This window comes from Anas platyrhynchos, chromosome 32 (assembly GCF_047663525.1).
Source record: "Anas platyrhynchos isolate ZD024472 breed Pekin duck chromosome 32, IASCAAS_PekinDuck_T2T, whole genome shotgun sequence".
Lineage (NCBI taxonomy): Eukaryota > Metazoa > Chordata > Aves > Anseriformes > Anatidae > Anas > Anas platyrhynchos.
Window position 1 is genome coordinate 3,249,908 of NC_092619.1, and position 16,073 is coordinate 3,265,980.

The 16,073-nt window shown below is 49.2% G+C and overlaps 1 protein-coding gene and 1 pseudogene across 1 annotated transcript in view; one reads left to right on the forward strand and one right to left on the reverse strand.

Annotated features, from left to right (window-relative positions):
• LOC113842075 (scavenger receptor cysteine-rich domain-containing group B protein-like) overlaps positions 1-16,073 on the forward strand; it is a 124,751-nt gene that overhangs the window by 60,600 nt on the left and 48,078 nt on the right. The window lies entirely within an intron of this gene.
• Positions 673-12,458, reverse strand: LOC140000414 (olfactory receptor 14C36-like; annotated as a pseudogene).

The window sequence follows — 16,073 nt, forward strand, 5'->3', positions numbered from 1 at the left end:
AGGAGCAGAGCAGGGCACTCTGTGTGTGCAGTGGTGGTGCCTGAGGAGCCCCAGGGGCAGTAGTGTGGTGCTGTGCTGTGCTGGGGAGTGGGGCTGGACTGGGGGGCTGCAGATTGTCTGAGAAGGTGGAGCGGTGGGGTTTACATCCTGCAGATGTCAGCAGCAGGGACACTGCTACTGACCTCCCCTTCTCCATTTCCTGTTTGTGTGCCATCCCAGCATGGGCTGTTCTGCTGGGCTGGGCTGGGCTGGGCTGGGGAGAGGACAGGGAGGTGTGGAGAGCTGGGCTGGCCTCCTGAGAGAGATAGGGAGGACCAGCACAGAAGGGGCTGGTTTGGGTCCTTCTTGTCTGGACACTCAGGGCATTTGTCCTAGAGCCAGATCCTTGCAATGACCATTCCCAGCACTGGGCTCTCAGCCCCGATCAAACAGGTGGTTTGTTTCTTCAGGAATGGACACCAAAGGATGACATCAGAAGGATGTGATTCTCTTCTCCATATGAGATTCCCCATAGTACTGCTGTGGTAAATGATCCTGAGAGAGGATGTGCTATACACTATGGGAAAACACCTGAATAAAGGAAGGATAGATGTCAGGACTATCACACAAACTATACCACTCTTCTCTTCAGTTTTCTCAACATTTTCCTAAAATATACATTCAGGTCTTGATTCACTTGTCCACATAGAGGTGGACATTCCCTTCAGGATGCCCTGAGGTTTCTGAAGAATTGTCAGGAACTGGGAGGCCTTCTGAAGTAGGAACTGGTTGACAGGCAGAGAACCTGAGGGATCGTGCAGGGCATCCCCTGCACCCAGTGCTCCTGGGTGGGCTGGGAAGAGGCCTCCTTAGCACAACAGCTCCTTGTAGCCCTGTGGATGCTGGCTGTGAGGTCACGTCTGTCCCAGCCCCTCGCTGGCCAACAGCAGGGAGGCAGAGCCTCTGAGCTCATAAAGGCCTTCAGAAAGCTGCCCCCAACAGGGTGACACATTTGGGGAAGCAAGGGAAAGTTGGGAGAATAAAGGTGGGAGATTTGGGGGAGAGAAGAAGGTCTTGATAACAGAAAGGAAAGGTTCAGAAGAGGTGAGAGAGGTTCAGGTAAGGATGCTGCTGCTGCAACACTCACTGGGAAAACATTTATGTTAGACCACTGGTAATATTTCTGACCAGGAACCTTAGATCCTGGTGCTATCCTAAATGGCCCCTCTCACCCAGAAAGGAACCCACTGCTCTAATCCCCAGCCTCCTATACTACCTGGAAGTCAAACCCCAGACCTGTTACTATTAGTCTTAACCTATTCCTTTTGCTAATCCCTAGTCCTTAATCCCTGACAATAATTTGTTAGCTCAAAGCAGAACACGAAAGCCTCCCTCTAAGACCCTGCTCAATCCCTAACCCTGGAGGCCAGATCTAATCCCTAAACCCTAACCTGAACACCTGATCCTCAAATCACTTCTTCTTGGTTACTAATGCCAACTGTCCTGCTGTACAGGTCAAACCCACGGTGCTGAGAAACAGATAGGAGCCCTGAGAGCATAGTAATGAAAAAGATAGAAGGGGATTAAAAACTATAAAGACACCTTGTCTTCAAGCATCAAAGCTCTTCCAAAAGCTTGAGATATTCAATGAGGTGGTCAAAACCTCAAATTAAGATGGAAAACTGAAGGGAAAGAGAGACAGTTCACACTTAATTAAGACCTGACTATAACTTTCAGAGCTCGTAAGAAAAGTGACCCCATCTCTCCTGCATTAGTATTGTAAACATCTCCTGAAGTTTAACAAGAGCAAGTGCTGAGTCCTGCACCTGGGATGGGGCAACCCTAGCTATGCATACAGACTACGGGATGAGAAGCTGAAGAGTAGTCTCGCAAAGAGGGATTGTAGAATCTGAGAATCATAGAATATCCCGAGTTGGAAGGGATCCATAAGGATCATTGAGTCTAACTCCTGGCACAACACAGGTCTACCCAAAATTTTAGACCATGTGACCAAATGCACAGTCCAATCACTTCTTAAATTCAGACAGGCTCGTTGCAGTGACTACTTCGCTGGGGAGCCTGTTCCAGTGTGCAACCACCCTCTCTGTGAAGAACCTCTTCCTGATGTCTAGCTTAAACCTCCCCTGCCTCAGCTTAACACCATTCCCGTGGGTCCTATCACTGGTGATTAAGGAGAATAGGTCAGCACCTGCCCCTCCACTCCCCCTTGTGAGGAAGTTGTTGACTGTGATGAGGTCTCCCCTCAGCCTCCTCTTCTCCAGGCTGAACAGGCCCAGTGCCCTCAGCTGCTCCTCATATGTCTTCCCCTCTAGGACCTTCACCATCTTCATTGCCCTCTTCTGGACACTCTCTAATAGTTTTACGTCCTTTTTTTTACTGTGGTTCCCAGAACTGCACACAGTACTTGAGGTGAGGCCGGACTAGCACAGAGTAGAGCAGAACAATCTATTCCCTCCACTGACTAGCGATGTCATGCTTGATTCACCCCCGGATACGGTTGGCCCTTATGGCTGCCAGGGCACACTGCTGGTTCATATTCAGCTTGCTATCAACCACAACCCCCAGATCCCTCTGTGGGGCTGCTCTCCAGCTTCTCGCCCCCCAGTCTATATGTAGAGCCAGGGTTGCCCCATCCCAGATGCAGGACCTGGTACTTGCTGTTGTTACACTTCATGCGGTTGGTGATTGCCCAGCTCTCCAATCTGTCCAGATCTCTCTGCAAGGACTTTCCACCCTCAACTGACTCCACAACTCCTCCAAGTTTGGTGTCGTCAGCAAATTTGCTCAAAACACCTAGTCCTACCTCCAAATCGTTTATAAAGACATTGAAGAGGACTGACCCTAAAATGGAGCCTTGAGGGACCCCACTAGTGACCATCCACCAGCTTGAAGCAGACCCATTTACCACAACCCTTTGAGTCCTACCCGTCAACTGGATATTCACCCAATGTATGTGTTGAGGGATTTTTGAAACAGCAAAAATCCCATGGCTTGCTGCAGCTGAGCAAACAAAGCTACCAGGACGACTATGAGAAGTTCCCACATCGCCCAGTTGAAGAATTTAGAAAAGTATTATTGCCAGAAGCTGGCTTCAAGGACGGGATCTACGTGACTGCTATTCACAAGGGGGTTGTTTTCATGCAGTTGTTTTTCTGAGTGCTTTTGACCAATAATCTTGTGTGAGACACTATCCATCCCTGTTAAGTTTACTATAAAAGTCAGGCTATTCGGGTAATAAAGGGCTGCATGATCTGACCATACTAGTGTCTGTCGTGTTTTCAGCCGTTCTTCCTGCAACATGTATGATATTTTTGTCCAGCTATATGCTGGACATTTTGTCCAGTAGTATCCTCTGTGAAACTGTGTCAAAAGCTTTACTGAAATCCAAAAAGATCACATCAGCTGATTTCCCTTGATCAACTAAATGGGTGATCTCATCGTAAGAGGAAATCAAATTTGTAAAGAGGACCTACCTGTCATGAACCCATGTTGACTGGGACCAATGACTGCATTGTCCCCCAAGTGCGCTTCAGTATCTACAAGGACAATCTCCATAATTTTACCAGGCACTGATGTGAAACTGACAGGCCCGTAGTTAACGGTGTCTTCTTTCTTGTTCTTCTTGAAACTGGCACAACATTTGCCAACTGGGACCTCTCCCTATTCCCAAGACTGTTGAAAATTAATTGAGAGAGGTCCTGTGATAATGTCAGCCACCTCTCTGAGCACTATCCGGACGCATGGACTTGTATGGATCCATGTGATGCAGCAAATCACACACACATTCAAGGTCAGTTGGGAGTTTATCATTCCTCCTGTTATGGTCCTCACAGCACCCAGGGGTCCTGGAACCCACCCTCGGCATTAAAGACGGAGGAAAAGTAGGCATTAAACATCTCTGCTTTGCCTATGTCCTTGTCTGTGAGGTGACCTTCCCCATCAAGTAATGGATATATGTTTTCTCCGGTCCTCCTTTTTCTATTCACATATTTAAAAGAAAACTTTTTATTGTCACCCACAGATGTGGCCAGCTTCAACTCTTTGAAGCTCCAGGCTTTGGCTGAATGCATTTTCTCCCTACAAACATGAACAGTGTCTTTGTTCCACATTGCCTGACCATGCTTCCAGCACCCATACCATTTATTTTTATGCCTAAGCTCCACAGGAAGATCCCTGGTCAGCCAAGCTGGCCTTGTGCCCCACCTCCTTGACTTCTGATATCCTATGTCCAGTTCTGGGTTCTGCGGTACAAAAAAGACAGGGATCTCCTGGAAAGAATCCAGCAGAGGGCCACGACAATGATACGGGGCCTGGAGCATCTTCCTTATGAAGAAAGGGAGAAAACAAAGCATGTTGAAGTCCTTTATAAGGACAAGGGCAGTCAATTTCAATGTATTTCTTAGTTCCTTAAAGAATAATTAATCAGTGTTGTCATCCTGGCTGGGTTGTCTTTCATAGACTCCCACAACGACATCCCCTTTATTTGTTTTTCCCTTAATCCTAACCCAGAGGATCTCAACATTGCCACCACCAACTGCAAGCTCCATGTAGTCCAGCCTTTCCTTTACATACAGCACCACCCCACCGCCTGGCCTGTCCTGCCTGTCCCTACTGAGGAGTCTGTAACCATCTGTTGCAACACACCATTCACAGGACTCATCCCACCAGGTTTCGCTTATGCTGATGATATCATTGCTCTGGGACTGGGCCAAGAATTCTAACTCATCCAGTTTATTCCTCATACTGTGTGCATTTGTGTAGAAGCACTACAAATGCACCTCATTGCACGCAGCACTTAGTGGAGAAGCCTGAAAGACCTCACTAGCACACAGTCCCTCTAACTCTGGCACTCCATCCCTTAGCTTATCACTGACATGCCTGGTTTTATCCCTTTCCCCTTTTGACTCTAGTTTAAAGCCCTGTCTATCAGCCCTAATAATTCCTGGGCAAAAATCTTTTTCCCCCTCTGAGAAAGGTGCATCCTGTCTCATGCCAGGAGGCTTGGTGTCTCATAGACCTTCCCGTGATGAACAAACCCAAAGTTCTGCTGGTGGCACCAGTCCCGGAGCCATGTATTGATGAGCCGAGTCTGCCTGTCAACATATTTTCCTCCTATTGGAAGGAAGAGGCAAATATGACCTGTGCCTCATATCCTTTAACCAGTCTCTCTAAAGCCCTAAAGTCCCTTTGGATAGATCTCATACTTCTCCTTGCTACATCGTCATTACCAGCCTGAAAAAAAGCAGTAGTGGGTAGTAGTCAGACAGCTGTACCAGGTGAGTGACTTTCCTGGCAATACCTTTTACCTCAGCCACGGGCAGGCAGCAGACTTCCCTGTGGGTTGGGTCTAGATGGCATATCAGTCCCTCTGTCCCTTTCAGAAGGGAGTCCCCATGATTATAACCCTTCTTTCTTGAAAGAAGATGTAGTCCTGCAAGGGGTAGGTTGCCTTCCCTTAGGCACCCCTTCCAACTGGGATGGGCTTTTGTCTACATCATTGTTTTGACTGCCATGTTCTAGAGCTTCATAGCTGTTACAGATGGGTAGTCAGGAAGGTGATGTGGGCAGGGAGAGGGCTCACCTACCACCCCGAGCAGGAACCTGTTTCCATTCCCTCCCTTGGCCTAGGTTCCCTCCTCCTGCTTTGCAAGATGGGGGAACTTTTGTCTTTTGTGTAGTGGCTGCCTGGTGGGATAGAGGAACCTTTGTTACTTGTGTTGTGGCTGGCTCATGAGTCTGCCTCAGGGAGGGTAGAGTATGCTTTCACCAGTCAGCTTCCCTCTCCATGTGCCTGATGCTCCTCAATCTGCTCACCTCCTCCCAAAGCTTCGCCACTGGGCTGAGCAATTCTTCAGCCTGTGCACACCTCCCACAGGCATACCCACCACTGCTGCTGTAAGACACCAACAGAAAATTGGTGACAGAAAATCTCCTCTTCTGATAGTCCAGGCAGGCAGTGACGACATTGAAGACAGAAGCCTGAAGGCAATCAGAAGAGACTTTAGGGGGCTGGGACGGTTAGTGGACGGAGCGGGAGTGCAGGTAGTGTTTTCGTCCATCCCTACGGTGACAGGGAGGGGTACGGAGAGGACCAGGAAAGCCCACCTGTTAAACACGTGGCTCCGGGGCTGGTACCAATGCAGAGATCTTGGGTTTTTCGACCATGGGGCAGTTTATTCAGCACCTGGTCTGATGGCCGTAGACGGGTCCCTATCCTTTAGGGGAAAAAGGATCCTTGGCCAGGAGCTGGCAGGGCTCATTGAGAGGGCTTTAAACTAGGTAAGAAGGGGGATGGGGGTGAAGCAAGGATTGTTGGAGCTGTGCCAGGGGGAACAATGGCAAGGCCGGGGAATAAGGTAATGGCCCAGCTGAAGTGCATCTACACCAATGCACACAGCATGGGTAACAAACAGGAGGAGCTGGAAGCCATCGTGCAGCGGGCAGGCTACGACTTGGTTGCCATCACGGAAACGTGGTGGGACCAGTCTCATGACTGGAGTGCTGCGATGCCTGGCTATAAGCTCTTCAGAAGGGACAGGCAGCACAGAAGGGGTGGCGGTGTGGCTCTCTATATTAGAGAGTCTTTCGATGTTGTAGAACTCGAGGCTAGGAATGACAAGATCGAGTCCCTTTGGGTTAGGATTGGCAGGGGCAACAAGGCTAGTGTCCTGGTTGGGGTCTGCTATAGACCGCCGAACCAGGATGAGGAGACGGATGAGGAGTTCTACAGGCAGCTGACAGAAGTTGCGAAATCTTCAGCGCTTGTACTCGTGGGGGACTTCAACTTCCCTGACATATCCTGGAAGCACAACACAGCCCAGACAAAGCAGTCTAGGAGGTTTCTGGAGAGAGTGGAAGATAGCTTCCTGACGCAGCTGATTAGTGAACCTACCAGTGGTGGTGCCCCGCTAGACCTTCTCTTCACAAACAGAGAAGGACTGGTGGAGGATGTGATTGTCGGGAACTGTCTTGGGCAGAGTGACCACGAAATGGTGGAGTTCACTATTCTTGGCGAGGCCAGGAAGGGAACCAGTAAAACCACTGTATTGGACTTTCGGAGAGCTGACTTTGGGCTGCTCAAGACACTAGTTGGTGGAATCCCTTGGGAGGCGGTTCTGAAGGGCAGAGGGGTCCAGGAAGGCTGGGCGCTCTTCAAGAGGCAAATCCTAATGGCGCAGGAGCGGTCTGTTCCCACGTGCCCAAAGATGAGCCAGCGGGGAAGAAGACCAGCCTGGCTGAACAGAGAACTGTGGCTTGAGCTTAGGAGAAAAAGGAGGGTTTATAATCTTTGGAAAAGTGGGCAGGCCACTAGGGAGGACTATAAGGATGTAGCGAGGCTGTGCAGGGATGAAATTTGGAAGGCCAAAGCTCATCTGGAGCTCAATCTGGCTACTGCCGTTAAAGATAACAAAAAACGCTTTTATAAATACATCAACACAAAAAGGAGGACAAAGGAGAATCTCCATCCTTTACTGGATGCAGGGGGAAAACTTACTTACAAGAGATGAGGAAAAGGCGGAGGTGCTCAATGCCTTCTTTGCCTCAGTCTTTAGCGGCAATACCGGTTGTTCTCTGGATACCCGGTACCCTGAGCTGGTGGAAGGGGATGGGGAGCAGGATGTGGCCCTCACCATCCACGAAGAACTGGTTGGTGACCTGCTACAGCACTTGGATGTGCACAAGTCGATGGGGCCGGATGGGATCCACCCAAGGGTACTGAAAGAACTGGCAGAGGAGCTGGCCAAGCCACTATCCATTATTTATCAGCAGTCCTGGCTATCGGGGGAGGTCCCAGCTGACTGGCAGCTAGCAAATGTGACGCCCATGTACAAGAAGGGCCGGAGGGCTCACCCGGGGAACTACAGGCCTGTCAGTTTGACCTCAGTACCAGGGAAGCTCATGGAGCAGATCCTCTTGGGAGTCATCATGCGGCACTTGCAGGGCAAGCAGGCGATCAGGCCCAGTCAGCATGGGTTTATGGAAGGCAGGTCCTGCTTGACAAACCTGATCTCCTTCTATGACAAAGTGACGCGCTGGGTGGATGAGGGAAAGGCTGTGGATGTGGTCTACCTTGACTTCAGCAAGGCTTTTGACACCGTCTCCCACAGCATTCTCCTCAAGAAACTGGCTGCTCTTGGCTTGGACTGGCGCACGCTTCGTTGGATTAGAAACTGGCTGGATAGCCGGGCCCAAAGAGTTGTGGTAAATGGAGTCAAGTCCAGTTGGAGGCCAGTCACTAGTGGCGTCCCCCAGGTCTCGGTGCTGGGGCTGGTCCTCTTTAATATCTTCATCAATGATCTGGACGAGGGCATTGAGTGCACCCTCAGTAAGTTTGCAGATGACACAAAGCTATGCGCGTGTGTCGATCTGCTTGAGTGTAGGAAGGCTCTGCAGGAGGATCTGGATAGGCTGCACCGATGGGTTGAGGTCAACTGCATGAAGTTCAACAAGGCCAAGTGCTGGGTCCTGCACCTGGGGCGCAATAACCCCAAGCAGAGCTACAGGCTGGGAGATGAGTGGTTGGAGAGCTGCCAGGCAGAGAAGGACCTGGGAGTGATGGTTGATAGTCAACTGAATATGAGCCAGCAGTGTGCTCAGGTGGCCAAGAAGGCCAACGGCATCCTGGCTTGTATCAGAAACAGCGTGACCAGCAGGGCTAGGGAGGTGATCGTCCCCCTGTACTCGGCTCTGGTGAGGCCACACCTCGAGTACTGTGTTCAGTTTTGGGCCCCTCGCTACAAGAAGGACATGGAGGTTCTTGAGCGGGTCCAAAGAATGGCGACGAAGCTGGTGAGGGGCCTGGAGAACAAGTCCTACGAGGAGCGGCTGAAGGAGCTGGGCTTGTTCAGCCTGGAGAAAAGGAGGCTCAGGGGCGACCTTATCGCTCTCTACAGATACCTTAAAGGAGGCTGTAGAGAGGTGGGGGTTGGCCTGTTCTCCCACGTGCCTGGTGACAGGACGAGGGGGAATGGGCTAAAGTTACGCCAGGGGAGTTTTAGGTTAGATGTTAGGAAGAGCTTCTTTACTGAAAGGGTTGTGAGGCATTGGAACAGGCTGCCCAGGGAGGTGGTGGAGTCACCATCCCTGGAAGTCTTTAAAAGACGTTTAGATGTAGAGCTTAGAGATATGGTTTAGTGGGGACTGTTCGTGTTAGGTTAGAGGTTGGACTCGATGATCTTGAGGTCTCTTCCAACCTAGAAATTCTGTGATTCTGTGATTCTGTGAAAATTCAGGCACACCCTGCAGCCAAAGACCTGTATGGTTGCATGTTTCCCCAAGACCTCTATCCAGGTAGCCACATCGGTAATTGTGGCTGGAGACGCTGCCAGAGATGCAGAGGCCATGACTTTCTGCTGGGTGGATACCATGGCTGGGCTCTTCACGAGCAGTTCACAACCACCATTGGGAAAGAGCAGTGAGGACGCCCTCCCTGCTCGCCCTGCCTGTTTGAACTGACCTGCAAACTGCCATGCCACACTGTTTGCCTTTCCTACTCGGCACACTCCTGGTCACTCGTGCTTCCTAGGGGCTGCCTTTGCTTTGACTGGGGGTGGGGGAGGGGTGTTTGCTGTGGGCTCTGCCAATGCCTCATCAGCCTCCTTCATGAGGGATGCTGGGTCCTGGTGGCTCCCAAGTGGCCTCAATGCAGGAAAGAGCCTTGCCTGCCTCGATACCCTCTCCACTACACAACACATCTGCCCTGGAGCTGAGCTCCTCGTTTGTGATCACAAGTTTGTGATTTCTTTATTCTGGAATGCCTGATAGAGTTTCTGAGAAGTTTTCAGTAGTATCCTTGTACCAGCTGTACTCCAGGTTCCCTTTGGGAACCTTATTTTGAGAATTGCCCTACTCAGCGGGTAACCTTGAGGAGCAGGGATTACAAACACCAGAGAGGCCTCAAAACACAGGACTGTCATACACTCTGACTGCACAGTCCAGCCCTTTCTCCCCTGAGTCAGAAGGGACCTCTGGAGGTGTCCACTACCATTATCTTCTCTGAGCACCGATAGCTTTACAGGTAGATTGTGTCAGTCAATGTTTTCTGCAGCTGGGTTTTGAAAATCTCTGAGCCCATGACTCACTATTTTGGTGGCCATTCCCTCAGTATAGACACTGATACCAACAGAAGGATGGAGCTGGTCAAATTTCAAAGATCAGCTCCCCTTGGGCAGTGGGGAATGGCCGTCCCTGTGCTCTCCACAAGTGGTCCCCAAGCTGGCAGTGTTGCTGTGCAGAGGAAATGGGCTGTGGTGCTGTGGGATAAATCTGCATGGCCATGCTGGTCAGGGTGGGAAGCAGACTCATCCAGGTCCGGATCACTGGGCTGGACCAGGCAGAAGTACTTCACGAAGGGGGAAATGAATCTATGCTGGGTCTGGCTGGGATGGAGTTAACTTTCCCTGCAGCAGCCCATATAGAGCACTAGATAGAATGGCACTGATATCATACCAGTGCTTTTTCAACTGCTGAGCAATACTGAACAACATTAAGACTCCCTCCAACTCCCCCAAAAGCCAGCAGTCTGGGGGTGGGCAAAAAGTGGGGAGGGGACATCACCAGGGCAACTGACTTAAAATGACCAAAGGGATATTCCATACCATATGATGTCACAGTCAGCAATAAGGTAGAAAAAGGAAGAAGAGGGGAGGGGTGGGCTGTTGTTGCCAAAATGTCTGTCCTCCCAAATAATGGCTATGTGTGTTGAGGCCCTGCTTCAAGGACGTGGTCAAGCATCACTTGTTGATGGGAAGTAGAGAGTAATTTATTTCCTCTCGTTCTATGCTTCCACACGGCCTTTGCTTGTTTGCTTGTTGTTGGTGGTTTGTTTTATTTTTCCCTCTTCCTTTTCCCGTCAATTAAATTACGCTTATCTCAACCCATGTTTTCTTTCTTTCTTTTTCTTTTTTCTTTTCTTTTCTTTTCTTTTCTTTTCTTTTCTTTTCTTTTCTTTTCTTTTCTTTTCTTTTCTTTTCTTTTCTTTTCTTTTCTTTTCTTTTCTTTTCTTTTCTTTTCTTTTTTCTTTTCTTTTCTTTTCTTTTCTTTTCTTTTCTTTTCTTTTCTTTTCTTTTCTTTTCTTTTCTTTTCTTTTCTTTTCTTTTCTTTTCTTTTCTTCTCTTCTCTTCTCTTCTCTTCTCTTCTCTTCTCTTCTCTTCTCTTCTCTTCTCTTCTCTTCTCTTCTCTTCTCTTCTCTTCTCTTCTCTTCTCTTCTCTTCTCTTCTCTTCTCTTCTCTTCTCTTCTTTTTCCTTTCCTTTCCTTTCCTTTCCTTTCCTTTCCTTTCCTTTCCTTTCCTTTCCTTTCCTTTCCTTTCCTTTCCTTTCCTTTCCTTTCCTTTCCTTTCCTTTCCTTTCCTTTCCTTTCCTTTCCTTTCCTTTCCTTTCCTTTCCTTTCCTTTCCTTTCCTTTCCGTCTTATTTTCTTTTTCCTTTTTCCTTTTTTCTTTTTTTTTTTTTTTTCCCAGCATACTTTCTTCTTCCACTCCCCTTCTGAGGAGGGTGAGTGAGAGAGAGGTTGTGGCGGAGTTCAACTGCATAGCTAGGTAAAAACAACAAAGAATCATACCCCAGTGGTGTGATATCCCATGATATCCTGTCCTATCTTGTTTATTACAAAGGTGCTATGAGAGTCTTCACTGACTTACTGTTACATGAATATGTATAAAACATCCATATAAAAAAGTGTAGTTTCACTCATTAATTGCAGTGGGAGGAATCCCAACACTTATGTGGAAATGCAAGAAGCCAAAGATGTCACAATGGAAATAAGGAGAGAAAAAAAAATAATGATAAAAACAAACAAGTAAACAAACAAGCAAAAAAACAGGCTGGAATGGGATACACAATTTTCATTTATGGAGAGGGAAAGAAACTTTCTGAGTACTGAAAAGCATCCCCCAAATTAGTTTCCTAACAGCATCCTTGAGCTCCTTGTTCCTCATGCTGTAGATGAGGGGGTTCACTGCTGGAGGCACCACTGAGTACAGAACTGCCAGAAAAAGATTCAGGGAGGAGGAAGAGATGGAGAGGGGCTTCAAATAGGCAAACATGATGTTGCTGATGAACAGGGAGACCACGGCCAGGTGAGGGAGGCATGTGGAAAAGTCTTTGTGCCGGCCCTGCTCAGAGGGCATCCTCAGCACTGCCCTGAAGATCTGCACATAGGACAGCACAAGGAAAAAGGAAACACGCAACACCTGAACAAAAGCAAAAGATAATGAACGCAACTTCTCTGAGGTAGTCATCAGAGCAGGAGAGCTTGAGGATCTGGGGAATTTCACAAAAGAACTGGTCTAGGGCATTCCCTTTGCAGAGGGGAAGGGAAAAGGTATTGGCAGTGTGCAGCACAGCATAGAGAAAAGTGCTGCCCCAGGTAGCTGCTGCCATGTTGACAAAAGTTCTGCTGTCCATTATTGTCCCATAGTGCAGAGGTTTACAGATTGCAACGTAGCGGTCATAGGCCATGATGGTGAGAATATAAAACTCTGCTGTGATAAATGCGACAAACATAAAGAGCTGGGTAGCACAACCTGCATAGGAAATGGTCCTGGTGTCCCAGAGGGAATTGGCCATGGCTTTGGGAACAGTGGTGGTAATAGTGCCCAGGTCGAGGAGGGCGAGGTTGAGGAGGAAAAAGTACATGGGGTGTGGAGGTGGTGGTCGCAGGCTATGGCTGTGAGGATGAGGCTGTTGCCCAGGAGGGCAGCCAGGTAGATGCCCAGGAAGAGCCCAAAGTGCAGAAGCTGCAGCTCGCGTGTGTCTGCGAATGGCAGGAGGAGGAACTCTGTGGGGAAGCTGCTGTTGGACATTTGCTGCCTCAGGGTATGGTTGGCTGTCCATGGAAGAAAAGAGAGAGACAAGTTCGACTTCTCTGAGCATAAGTTATATTTCAAAGAAAGCTCCTCAGGAAGACACAGTGTCACTTCCTTGTGAGGAGGATGTGCTCCTTCCTGGAACTCTGGGTTTTGCTGTCGAAGAGTACAATAGGGACCAGGCAAATCCTTGTTGGACTTAGGAGCAGTCAGTACTGCTTCATAGTGTCTCGTAAAGGGCACCAGAAATGGATTTCAGGTGCCCATTTTGCTGACGTAGCCTGTGCAATCTCTACAGGTGTTAGGGGAAATCAGGAGGTTCTTCACAGACATACAAATCTATTTCACTGTAATGTTCTAGGATCTTCAGTCCCTTCTGAAAACCTGGTAAGTCCCTTATAATCTCCATAATTGTCCCTCATGGCAGGAAAGTGAAAGCAGAGTTCTTAGAGTGCCTTCCCTTCAGGTATTCCCTGCCTTGGTCTTCCCTATCAATAACCAACCCCAGAGATGTCCTGGGGGTTCTCTTGAGCTGTGAGCAGCCGGCTCCAGTGTTATGGTTTAACCCAGGTGGCAGGTAAGCATCACCGTTCGCTCATCCTCCCCCCTCCCACTCTGGGATGGGGGAGAGAAACAGGAAAATGAAGCCTGTGAGTTGAGATAAAGACAGTTTATTAAGACAGAAAATAATTAATAATAATAATAATAACAATAATAGTGTGAATAATAATAATGTGTATGAAACAAGTGATGCACAATGCAATTGCTCACCACCCGTTGACCGATGCCCAGCCTGTCCCCGAGCAGCCGGCCCTCCCACCCCCGCTAGCCACCCCTATATATTGTTCAGCATGATGTCAGATGGTATGGAATACCACTTTGACTAGTCTGGGTCAGCTGTCCTGGTCTGTCCCCTCCCAGCTCCTGATGCATGCCCAGCCTGCCTGCTGGAAGGACAGAGTGAGAAGCTGAAAAGTCCTTGGCTTAGTGTAAGCACTGCTCTGCAACAATTAAAACATCAGCATGTTATCACCACTCTTCTCATCCTAAGCTGAAACATAACACCCTACCAGCTACTAGGAGGAAAATTAACTCTACCCTAATTGAAACCAGGACACCCAGGAAGCAGACTCCCACCAGCAGGACCCTTTCCTGCCCTGCTGGGGGGACCCCTTCCACCCACAGCTTCTCCCCGCAGTACACCAGTCAGCACCCTGTAGGCTGAGTGCTGAGCCTGGTAAGCGGCAGAGGCCCTGCCCCAGCACACAGCCCCTGGGGCACAGCAGGGACCCTACTCTGCACCACAGCCCTGGGCACCACCACTGCACAGCCTGCACCCAGCCCTGTGAGAAGGAACCCTCATTTTCTGTCCCTCTGACAGCTTATGTAGGTAATCATTGATCCAGGGAACATCCCTGTCCTCCACAGTAGAGAAGCCAGCACAGCCCCTGTGACATGTCCTATCAGCCATGGGAAGTGGCAGCTATAGAAGAACCCTCTAGGGTTCTGCATCTGCCTGCTCTCTCACAGACACTTACCATGTTAGAGCTCCATGTTAGAGCTGTGAAGATTTCTCCCTTTGGGAGCTCTCAGCATCCCCCCTTCACACTGCCTTTAACATCTCCCTCCCTTCTCTCAGCCGCCCTTGTCCCCTGCAGACAGTGCCCCCAGCCCTACTGTGCTGTGCAGAGGAGCTGCTCCTGGGCAGAGCTGTCTCTCTGCAGTGCTGCGTGCTTGCCAGCAGCTCCCATTGGGCCCTGGAGCCCGGCCTAGCTCATCAGCACAGGGAGCTCTTGACACGAGGGAACTCCAGGGGAACTAATTTTGAATCAGGCTGAAGCAATCCCTGATATTCCCTCTCTCAGCTGGGGAGAGACATTCCCCATGTGGAATGACACAGCAGTGTCATTTCTCCTACTGGGAGAAGATTCATCAAAGAATTGCCTTGTCCTCTTCCACTTTTAGGCAGGAGAGACCAATTGAAACTCCCTGATATTCAGCAAGGACAGATCCCAAGTTGTGCCTCTGAAGTGGACAACTGCCGTACCACGACACAGGTTAGGGACAGTAGAGCTTTATATAATAGAATCTAAATGGATAGCAACAAATTCAATCAAATGGAAGAGAATAGTTCAGTTGGAAGGGACCTTCAAAAGTCATCCTGTTCAGCTGCCAGACCTCCTGAGGGCTAACCAAAAGTTAGAGACTATATATGAGGGCAACGTCCAACTGCCTGTTGAACGCTGACAGGCCTGGGGCATCAACCATGTCTCTGGGAAGCCTCCTCCAGTAGTTGACCACCCTCACAGTACCGAAATCTTTCCCAATGTTCACTCTGACCATCCCCTATGTGCCATTCCCACACATCCTGTCAGTTTCCAGGGAGAAAAAAAGATCGTCACCTCCCTCTCCACTTCTTCTCTGGAAGTTGTCAGGAGCAATGAGGTCACCCTCAGCCTTCTTTTCTTCAGACTAGACAACCCAAGAGTCCACAGGCTGTCCTCACAGGACATGCCTTCCAGCCCACCTTTGCTGTCCTCCTCTGGATGCTTTCAAATTTACATCTTTCTTCTATTGTGGAGCCCAGAACTGTATGCATGATTCAAGGGGAGGCTGCACCAATGCTCAATATAGCAGAAGACTTACCTCTTTTGACCATGTGGGAATTCTGCGCTTAATGCATCCTAAGATGCAGTTTGCCTTCTTGGCTGCCAGGGCACCCTGCTGGCTGATGTTGAGCCTGCTGTCAAGCAGCACCCCCAGAGCCCTTTCTGCTGAACTTCTCTCTAGCCACTAGTCTCCCAGTCTGTGCTGGACCTGTGTCCAGCATTAGTTTATCCCAGGTGCAGTGCCTGGCATTGTCTAGGTGATCCTGCTAGGCAGAGGGATTGGACTGGATTATCTTTAGGGGTCCCTTCCAACCTAAACTACTCTGTGATTCACGTCATTGCTGATCACCTAATGCTCCAATCTACCTAGACCTCTCTTCAAGGCTTCTCATCCATCCAGGAAGTCAGTAGCATGTCTCAGTTCAGTTCATCTGAAAACTTGCTGAGGATGCATTTAATTCCTGCACTCAGATCAGGGCTAAAAATGTTACAGATGGATAGTAACTCTGCAGAAACCTCCCAGGTGGGCTTTAGTTTACATTGGACAAAACAGGAGCCACTTTCAAAGCAGTCCAATGATATTCCAGGCTGTATGAGCAGCGGAAGTGATGATCTCCCTCTGCAGAGGACGCTTTCTGCCTGAGGCACACAGAATCACA